Here is a 9,981-nt window from a genome sequence, read left to right on the forward strand (position 1 = left end):
GGGTCCTGAGGAGTTGAGCCTCAAACCGGGGTCCTTAGGCTTCAAAAGCAAGCGCTTAACCACTAAGCCATCTCTCCAGCGCAGAATTGCCATTCTTAAATGAGCTGTATTTTGGGCTTGTTATTTGTTGCTTCTTGATTTAAAGTGACTTTATTTCCTCTTCTTTTATACAGTAGGGAAGGGTATCACCTGGTCACAAGCTGACTTGGAAACCTCCACAGACCAGAAATCTTAACCTCCTTGTTGCCAGGAATAAGGGAGTTGGGGAGACACCACACAGCCTAAGGGACAGACACAGTATCTGGTTGTCATAATACCTACTCTGGGATAAATATTCTGTGCTGTTTTCATTGAAAGTATACATTGTTTAGTTAAATTTTAAAAAGTATCTGTATTTGGTTCCACTCAGCTTACTTGAATACACTCATAGCAGGCAAACCCAACACCTACGGTCACTTTTGTAGATACTCTGAGAGTCTTGAGAGCCACACCTAGCGCCCTAAGCTGCTACCCTGAAGATATATAAAATCAGAGTGATACATCTAATAATACACAGCTAACTAGAAAATCCAATCATTAAATATTCCAGGATGCAAAAATATATACATTATAACACAAGAAACACCAAAAACCAAGACAATATAATCCACCAAAAAGTATTAATGCATCAGAAATGACCTCCAGTGACAACGAATTAGAGGAAATGCCTGAGAAAGATTTCAAAGGAATGATTATAAATATGCTCAAAGAACTCAAAGAAGAATTCAAAGGAAGCAAAGAAGACACAGGATGTCACTTTAATGAAATAAAGAGGTCAATACTCGACATAAATAAGGAAATAGAAATAATAAAGAAAAACCAGTTAGAATTACTAGCAATAAAGAACACAGTTAATGAAATAAAAGACTCTATAGAAAATCTCACCAGTAGGATGGATGAAGGGGAGGACAGACTATCTAAGCTAGAAGACCAGGTGTCAGATCTAATACAGTCCAACAAAGAGAAAGACAAACTTATAGAAAAGTATGAGTGGGAATTTGAAGATATTCGGGACACTATGAAAAGATCAAACATAAGAATTCAGGGCACAGTAGAAGGAGAAGAATTCCATTCCAAAGGCATAGTAGGCATTTTCAACAAAATCATAGAAGAAAACTTCCCCCAAATTGGGAAAGAGGGGCCAATGTAGATACAGGAAGCCTTTAGAACCCCAGCCACACTAAACCTGGAAAGAACCTCTCCTCACCATATTTTAATCAAACTACCAAACATACCAACCAATGAAAAAAATATTGAAAGCTAGAAGGGCTTGGAGTGATGTATTATGTGTTCTGGAAGATAACAACTCTCAACCAAGGTGACTTTACCTGCGACGCTCTCCATTCAAATAGATGGAAAAATAAGGACATTCCATGACAAAAGCAGGTTAAAGGAGTATTTGAAGACAAAACCAGCTCTACAGAAAATACTTGAAAGAATCCTCCAAGCTGAAGAAAAAGAAAAGCACACATATAAGGTACCAGAAAAAACAAACAATACTCAAATACTAGCTAACATAAGCGAGCAAAGGCAAAACCAGAACTACCAAAAAAGGTAAAATTTAATACACACCTTTCAATAATATCTGTTAATATCAATTGCCTCATTGCCCCAACTAAAAGACATAGGTTTGCAGACTGGGTTAAAAAGCAGGATCCTTCAATTTGCTGTCTCCAAGAAACCCACCTTTCTGCTAAGGATGGACACTATCTTTGGGTGAAAGGTTGGAAAAAGGTGTTTCAAGCAAATGGGCCTAGAAAACAAGCAGGGGTTGCTATCCTAAGATCTGATAAGGTAGAGTTCAGTCCAACATTAGTTAAGAAAGATAAGGAAGGACACTTTATATTGATTAAAGGCACACTCCAACAGGAGGACATTACAATCCTAAACATATATGTACCTCTCATGGGGGCTCCCAAATTTGTCAAACAAACACTACTAGAACTAAGGTCACAGATAACACCAAACACAGTGGTACTGGATAACCTCAACACCCCACTCTCATCAATTGACCGGTTGTCCCGGGAAAAAATAAACAAAGAGGCATCTGGACTAAGTGAGGTCATAGAAGGACCTAACAGATATTTACGGAACATTTCATCCAAATGCTTCAGAATATACATTCTTTTCAGCAGCACATGGAACATTCTCTAAATTAGAGCATATATTAGGACCCAAAGCAAAAATTAACAAATACAGGAATATTGAAATATTCCTTGCATTCTATCTGATCACAATGGGATCAAACTGCAAATCAATAGCAGGTATGTACAGAGTGAGAACACCATTGAAATATGGGTGCACCATCTCCAGGTAAGGAGAGCGACCTCAGAGGAAGTCTCTGGATGACACCTTGCTGTGGGACTCCCAGAACCCAGTACTATCGGAAAGCAAATTTCTGCTATGTAAGCCATCTGAGCTGTGGTAGTTTTGTTCATGAGCTCTAGCAAACTGGTGCACAGCCTGATTTGTGTGCACCCAGATGAACTAGGGGATGCATGGCCAGCTGGTTCTCCCCAAATGTTTCCTAGTGTGCATGTGGCTTAGTGAGTTCTACATGCCCTCACTTGACATCTGATAATTTGGACTCATGTAGAATTCAAAGGGAGTATTTTTACCTCAGGTGTGACAACCACAGGCACAGGTAGTGGGGCCTCTGTCATGTTCAAGCATGTTGAAAGACCTGCCATTGCTCGTTCTGGGAGGAAGAGTGCCATGTGGGCAAGTTAGTCCATTTCTGTTATCATAGGTTTTGAGTCCTCCCCCATTCTTTCCCTTACCTTAAGCCATACCCACCACTATTGTCCAAGCCTCAAGATGCTCTTCAGTCATGTAATCAATTTGACCTGTTTCATATTAGGAACTTCAGATGAGTGAGAACATGTGGTGGTTGTGTTGTTGTGATTGTGTGAGCCAGAAGTGACTAAGTATTTTCTCAATGAGGACAATCCCTACACTTACTCAAAAGTGTCTGTGACATCTATGTCTCCAATATGGTAATTCAGGACTGGAGAAATGGCTTAGTGGATAAAAGGATTTGTTTACAAAGTCTGGAAATCTGGGTTTGATTCCCCAAGATTCATGTAATGGCAGGTGCAAAAAGTGGTAAATTTTGCTGGAGGTTGTTTTCAAGGCCAGATACCTTGGTGCACCCTTACACAGACACACAGACACACAGACACACACACACACACACACACACACACACACACACACACACACTACCTTTCTTTCTTACTTTCGTTTCTCCCTCTTCCTCTATGCCTATTCCTCTCTCAAACAAGCAATTTTTTTTAAAACTGGATCAACTTAATACACTTGCTGGGAAAAGTTTACTAAGGTTATCTCTCAATACAGGTAATTCATACACTGGACTAAGAGATATTACACTCAGTAGACATGTGGAGGGATTGTCTGATAAGAAGAGGTCTGGATAATGAGGGGTGAATCCTACCCCTAAATCATTTAGCTCTGGCTAGCATTTCCAAGTTCCAGAAATTGGTTGCAAGCCATTTTGTGATGTTGATCAAAGGGAACTATATGGTCCTCAAAGCCAGAAAGAGTTTTTGGTTTACTCCTTGGCATAGTTGCTGAAAGCTATTTGTCAAAAAGGGCAATTTCTTCTCTTCATGTAAGTCTTTTTCTTCTTTAAGCTAATTCCTGTACCTGCTGATCCACATGTCCTAAAGCTTTTCTCAGGTATAACAATTCCTGACCTTTCTGCTAAAGCCCATAAATTCCCATTCACAGTATGGGATATTCCTATACTTGCTACTCAGGGTCTGCTATGTCTATTTATTAATGAGGTTCAATGCAACACTTCCTGGACAGAGACGCAAAACACCATTTCTCATAGAGCCATTCCTGCATTTCCTCGTCAGTTGCCAACACAATTGCTGAAACAATTTCTCAGTGAGGACAATTTCTACCTTTGCTGACAGAGTCTATAACGTTAGTTCTCAAGAAGGGAAATTCGTACGGTTTATGAAGGCAATTTCCATACGTTTGCATCACTAACTTTCTTTTTCTGAGATTTTTAAGGCTGTTTCTAAATGATGCAGTTCCAGCACTTGCTGAACCATGTCTACTAATGTTATTTTGCCATGGGGGACTTTGCAATATGTGAGGGAACAGAAGGGGAATAAGGCTATGTCTGAATGAATGAAATCTTACCCTTGATGGTCAGAGCCCACTAAAGCTGTTTCTCGATGTGGTAGCCCAAGATGACCTGGAATTCACTATGTAATCTCATGCTGGTCTTGAAGTCATAATGATTCCCAAGTGCTAGGAATAGAGACATTCACAACTACAACCTGCCTTGAGTTATCTTTTATTTTTTTGAGGTATGGTGTCTCTCTAGCCCAGGCTAACCTGGAATTCACTATATAGACTTAGGCTGGCCTCGAACTCATGCAATCCTTCTACCTTTGCTTCCCAAGTGCACAGATTGAAGGCATGCGCCACCATGCCTGGCAGTTATCTTTTTGAATGCAGTAACATATGAAGTGTTAACCTCTTTGTCAGATAATCCATATACTTCCTTATTTTCAAAGAAAAAGGTGACAAAACATAGCTAATACTATTTATTCAAAAATCTGCATATTTTTCTACTTCAAAATTGACTTGATTTTATCACTTACTATTCCATCAACAAATATAGCTTTCCAAAACAAGAAGGCAAAGAAAACCATATTCAACTTCTGACAAAGACTCTGAGGTAGGCCTGTTCATCTAAGTCCCAGTAGGAGATTTATTTATTCAGAATACATTGACAGGTATTTGAAATGAAGCCATTTAATGACAAAGAGAGCTATTAATAGTAAAAAAAAACAATCAAATGCAAACAGCAATGAATAATAGAAGTGTGAGATCCTGTGTATATAGTGATGTCCCAACTCACACTAATTATAAATATACCTAGGCCACACATGGCAAAGATAAGTCCCATTGAGATATTGTACATATGCTGTCCATGTGATGTCAGTATTCACAAGAGAATTAAAGTGTTTAATACTCATATTTTAGATTGTATTTTCTAATTACATTTATTAATTTAGCCTTCAATTCAAGAAACTCAGTGTCTATCCTGAACTAATTTCATGTTGTGTGAATTATAAATATTGCAATAGTACATTCTTTATTTCATGCTTTTGTATGAATAGTTTCTGTTTTACTGATTTCAAATGACTTCACATGTTATTTACATTGAACATTACAAGAGTTGTGAGGGCCATTTTCTACTTACATAGTCAATATCTCTATATAGCACAGATGTCTGAAAAATACAACAAAGATAGAATAAAATGATATTTCATTCTCTTAATATCCAAGATCTTTAATCATAACTAACTCTGAATGAGAAATGACTATCAGAAGATGCAGGGATTTCTTTAAACATTAATCTTTATGTTTCCATGGTAGCACAAGAGTGATTCACCTGTCTTGGTGACATCCAGGATATTTTGATTTGACATTTTTTTCTCACTAGTCAGCTTGGCATACTCTTCTTGTGTCTCTTCACTTATAATGTGGCATTTTCCCTGCATTTCATGGGATGGATATCAGAAAATATAACCTTTAGAGTGCTTTCTGAACACAAAACCTATCCTAATTTGTAAGGTATGGATTGATCAAGCTTAATCTTCCAGTGGTATCTCACACCTTCTGTTCATTATCCCCTTCATGTTGGTAATGCTACCCAGCAAGGACAACTTTATGGGAGATTGATTCACACATTACGGATTATCTCATTTTTCTACACTTTGGAAAAATGACATGAAAGTAATTTCTTCTCTCATGTATGTTCTTCAAATGGAAAGGAATTCTGGATTGCACATATGGAATTTTATGATGATTAGATCTGAGTATATCTATTTTATCTTAGTCTGTGTTGTGGAATATAGTCTCTGTGCTTCTCGTATCAAAATATACAGAAAGGGAAATCACCAAAAGTGTTCATGTAGTCCATGAATTCTACTATAGTTTTTGTACGCAATATACTCTGATATTGTCACCCTCTTGTAAACATTGCTCCCCCTCCTCCCATATCTCCCTGTTCGCTGAATCTCTAATTCTTTATAAATAATTTCTAGTTATTTTGATGTCTCTATTTTCCCTCTTGTCTTCATTGTCAACAACAACAAACAAAAAGAATCAACAAAAGAGAGAATTACATATTTTTCATAAAGTTCTGGTATGGTTTCAAGACACATGGGAAGAGGCTAGATTGTGAAAAATAGGCATGCATACTCTCATCTCCAAAGTAAAGAGATGTATTTTCTCCAACTCAGAAACAAATTGCATAACTTACACAATACTAGGAACACATCTTGAATTTCCCTTTCATTATAATAATAGTCAATTGTTAATATCATAGAAGTCGTTGAGACAAAATCCATTGAGAAGTAGTCCACCTTTGGGACTGAGAAGAAATATATGTTCAAGATCAGACAATACCATTTCTTCTACTTATTTGAGGTGCCTAAATTTTCTTTATTTAAAATATGGAACACTTGGGCTGGAAAGATGGCTTAGTGGTTAAGATGTTTGCCTCTAGAGCCAATGGACAGACCCTGCTTTGATTCCCCAGCACTCACATAAGCCAGAGGTATGCGCTGGCACATGTGTCGGTGGTTTGTTTGCAGTGACTGGAGGCCCTGGGATGCCAATTCTCTCTTTACCACTGTCTCAAATAAATAAAAATAAAACAAAATATGGAAAACTTCAGGAAGTCGTTTGTCATCCCTGAACAGGGGCCATGTTTATGTAATCAGTATCATTCCAACTGTAGTAAAAGTACTACTGAAGTGAACAGTATCTTATTTTTGTCATCCCATTTTCAATGTAATCCTAAACCAAAACTGTGTCTCTAATTCAACACCCCCCAGATATCCTACCTACAAAAACATGAAACTGAATAATTATACTCATTGATTATTGTTATGATGTTAAGTCCCAGTTATTTTTTGCAGGTACATGAGCTACAGGTACTGGAGTGCCCATATTCTCTCTCTCTCTCTCTTTCTCAAATAAATTAAAAAAAAAAATAAAAGTTTTAACTGCTGAGTTCCTAAGAACAGCAGTGATATAAATAAAGTTGGGATGAACTTATTTGAATATATTGTACTACGTTTACCATTTAAAAATTGTCTGAGTAGACCATATGCTTCATATATTTTATATTTTTAATTTTCAGATAAGAATTTGATGACAGCATAGAAAATATATCCAGAAAATGCACATATGTCATTTCTTTGCCTGAAAAAAAACCGACATTCATCCAAACATGTAAAATATAGTTGGACATTGGACACTTAAAAGTAATGTTATTTATATATTTGAGAGAAAGTGAATGAAAGAGACAGAAGGATGAAAGGGTGTGTGTGTGTGTGTGAGAGAGAGAGAGAGAGATAGAGAGAGCGAAAGAAAGAGAGAGAGAGAGGGAGGGAGGGAGATTGAGAATGGACATTCCATACCATCCAACAATTGCAAAGGAACTCCAGATATATCCACAACTCTTTGAGTCTGACTTTAAATGGGCAAGGGGTATTCAAATTTGGGTCCTTAGGCTTTGTAGGCAAGAGCCTTAACCGTTTAGCCATCTCTCCAACTCTACTTTAAAATATTTATTTATTTATTAGGCAAGATATAGTATTACACACCTTTAATCCCAGCAGTATTGAGGCAGTGGTAGGTGTAACACTGTGAGTTCAAAGCCACCATGAGAGTGTCTAGTAAATTCCAGGTCAGCCTGAGCTACAGTAAGATCCTACCTTAAAAAATCATTAATTTATTCATTTTCTTATTAATTTATTAATTTGAGAATGATAAAGTGAATAGGAAGCAGTTAGAGAAAATATGTTTGGGGAATGATTACTCTAAATATTGAAATTTTATACTAATCATTTAATTTCTAATGGTACATTTTCAATTTTCATTAAATTTGCAGTGATTTCATCATGTCCATAGATTTCCTACGAATTCTAATCAAGCACATCCCACAGCTTGAAAGCATGGAGGACATAAACCGCCATGTGTTCATCACATCCCATCCCATAGTGACAACGCTAGAATATGATGTAAACCATAAATCCTGATGTCTCTGTATGAGTTTGCATTATGAGGACTTGCATTATGCTTTTGCAACTGAGTGAAAACAATCTTAGGTTTTATATCATATGATTTCCCCACTATAGTATAGTGCTACAACACCAATGTCATTATCTATATTATCTATAACTTAAAGAATAATTGCCAATATTCATTAAAAACTGATATTTGTAAGGTCATAGTAGATTTAAAGGGCTCTAATATGGTTTGTATATCTGATAATAAATGTTTGTGCCTTTTGCCATAATAATTGTATAATCCCACATTGAGAACCTTGTGAGAAAAGGGTTTCCCCAAAATGTATGGGTAAAATACAACCTATTTTTTTCAGAGCATTTTGAAAGTAGGATTTGGAATAAGTAGCAGAATTTGTTGCTGACCTCAGAAATCCATTCATATGAAATTGAGAGCTAAATACCTCTTTTATAGTTTGTGAGAAGTTCCTCATGCCTTTACTTTCACGGTTTTAAGTGGTGTAAGTGTTTGTGCTAGTTTAGAGGTGAGCATTCTGACTTATCTAGAAAGACAATACCAGCAGATCTGAGTCATTATACTCACATTTGTGATGACCGACGTGACATAACCACACACTTGGGGAGCTAAGATATGAGTTATCAAATTTCCATCTGCCAGTGAGATTATCAACAGCAAAACTTGATAGTTTATCCCATATAAGTTGAGCTGGATGGCCTGGAAGAGTGAGGAACAATAAAACTCTCACATGGCAAGATGCTTCTGTCCAACACTGGCTCAGAGAAACAGATAGGTAAACAACATGACCATGAAGTTGGGGGCACTGTAGAGTTGGTTTCACACAGTCACCCTAAAATATCTCATACTCACTAGAATTACTGCCATGTAGATATATTAAATTCAGTGCTTTGAGTTTGCATTGGTGACACTCTCCATCTTGCCCATAGGGAAGTTATAAGAAATACATTATGCATCGATTAATATACAACATACTACTGAAAGGACCATAAAGAATTATATTCTAATAGTAAAACCATCCACAGGAAACGTTTTAAGGGCAAAATTCCTTTTATACTCTGTAATATAATGGGGGAGATTGCAAAAGAGTGCTTCAGAGAACATGAACAGAATCCAGATTTGGGTCTTGAGCTTCTATTTGGCAACATGTTTAATGGTGTGGTTACTCATTGCTCACCAGGGGAGCCAGGGATTTAGTATGGCCTTGGAATAGTTTGTGCCTGTGAGGTGCTGGAGGGACATGATGGCAGCTAGAGTTAGTATGCAGAGAAGGATGCTTAGAACCTAAATCCATTGTTGTATTTGAGTACAGAATTTACTGTGAGTGCTCTGGGGCTTCAATATTTGTGTAGTGCTAATACTGGGGCACTCTGGATTCATTCATGCAAGGGTAGATCCTGGACTGGCATGTTTTAGACTTATTTGAAAACTGGCTCTGAGAATGACTCCTTGAGTTGTAGAACTAGAATTATAACTTGAACATTGCAGTTTTCTGGAAGCTAGATGAGCTATGAGAGAGGCATAGCTTCCTGGAATACTTTGACACATGACACTGGGGTCCGACTTTGTTCTAAAAATAGAAGAGGGTTAGGTGTGATGATGCACACTTCTACTCCCAGCAAAGAGGTGGAGTTAGGAAATCACTAACTTTGATACCATTCTGAGATTACATGGTGAATTCTAAGTCAGCACGGGCTAGAGTAAAACCTTATCTCAAAAGGAGAGTGAGGGAGAAAGAAGACGAGAATGGCAGAACCATGATTCCCAGCGTGCCATGCAAAGAGGCAAGATGGTCACTCCATGGGTGGGGAGATATTAGCCCTTTGATGGAGATGGTTGGGG

General features: G+C 37.5%; 1 non-coding gene across 1 annotated transcript; it reads right to left on the reverse strand.

The window, feature by feature from the left end:
• Window positions 1-6,746: 6,746 nt before the first annotated feature.
• On the reverse strand, window positions 6,747-6,851 carry LOC123457159. The gene has a single exon (XR_006634925.1). It is a non-coding gene; the product is annotated as a U6 spliceosomal RNA (small nuclear RNA).
• Window positions 6,852-9,981: the final 3,130 nt, after the last annotated feature.

Source organism: Jaculus jaculus, assembly GCF_020740685.1.
Source record: "Jaculus jaculus isolate mJacJac1 chromosome Y unlocalized genomic scaffold, mJacJac1.mat.Y.cur SUPER_Y_unloc_1, whole genome shotgun sequence".
In the NCBI taxonomy this organism is placed as follows: Eukaryota; Metazoa; Chordata; class Mammalia; order Rodentia; family Dipodidae; genus Jaculus; species Jaculus jaculus.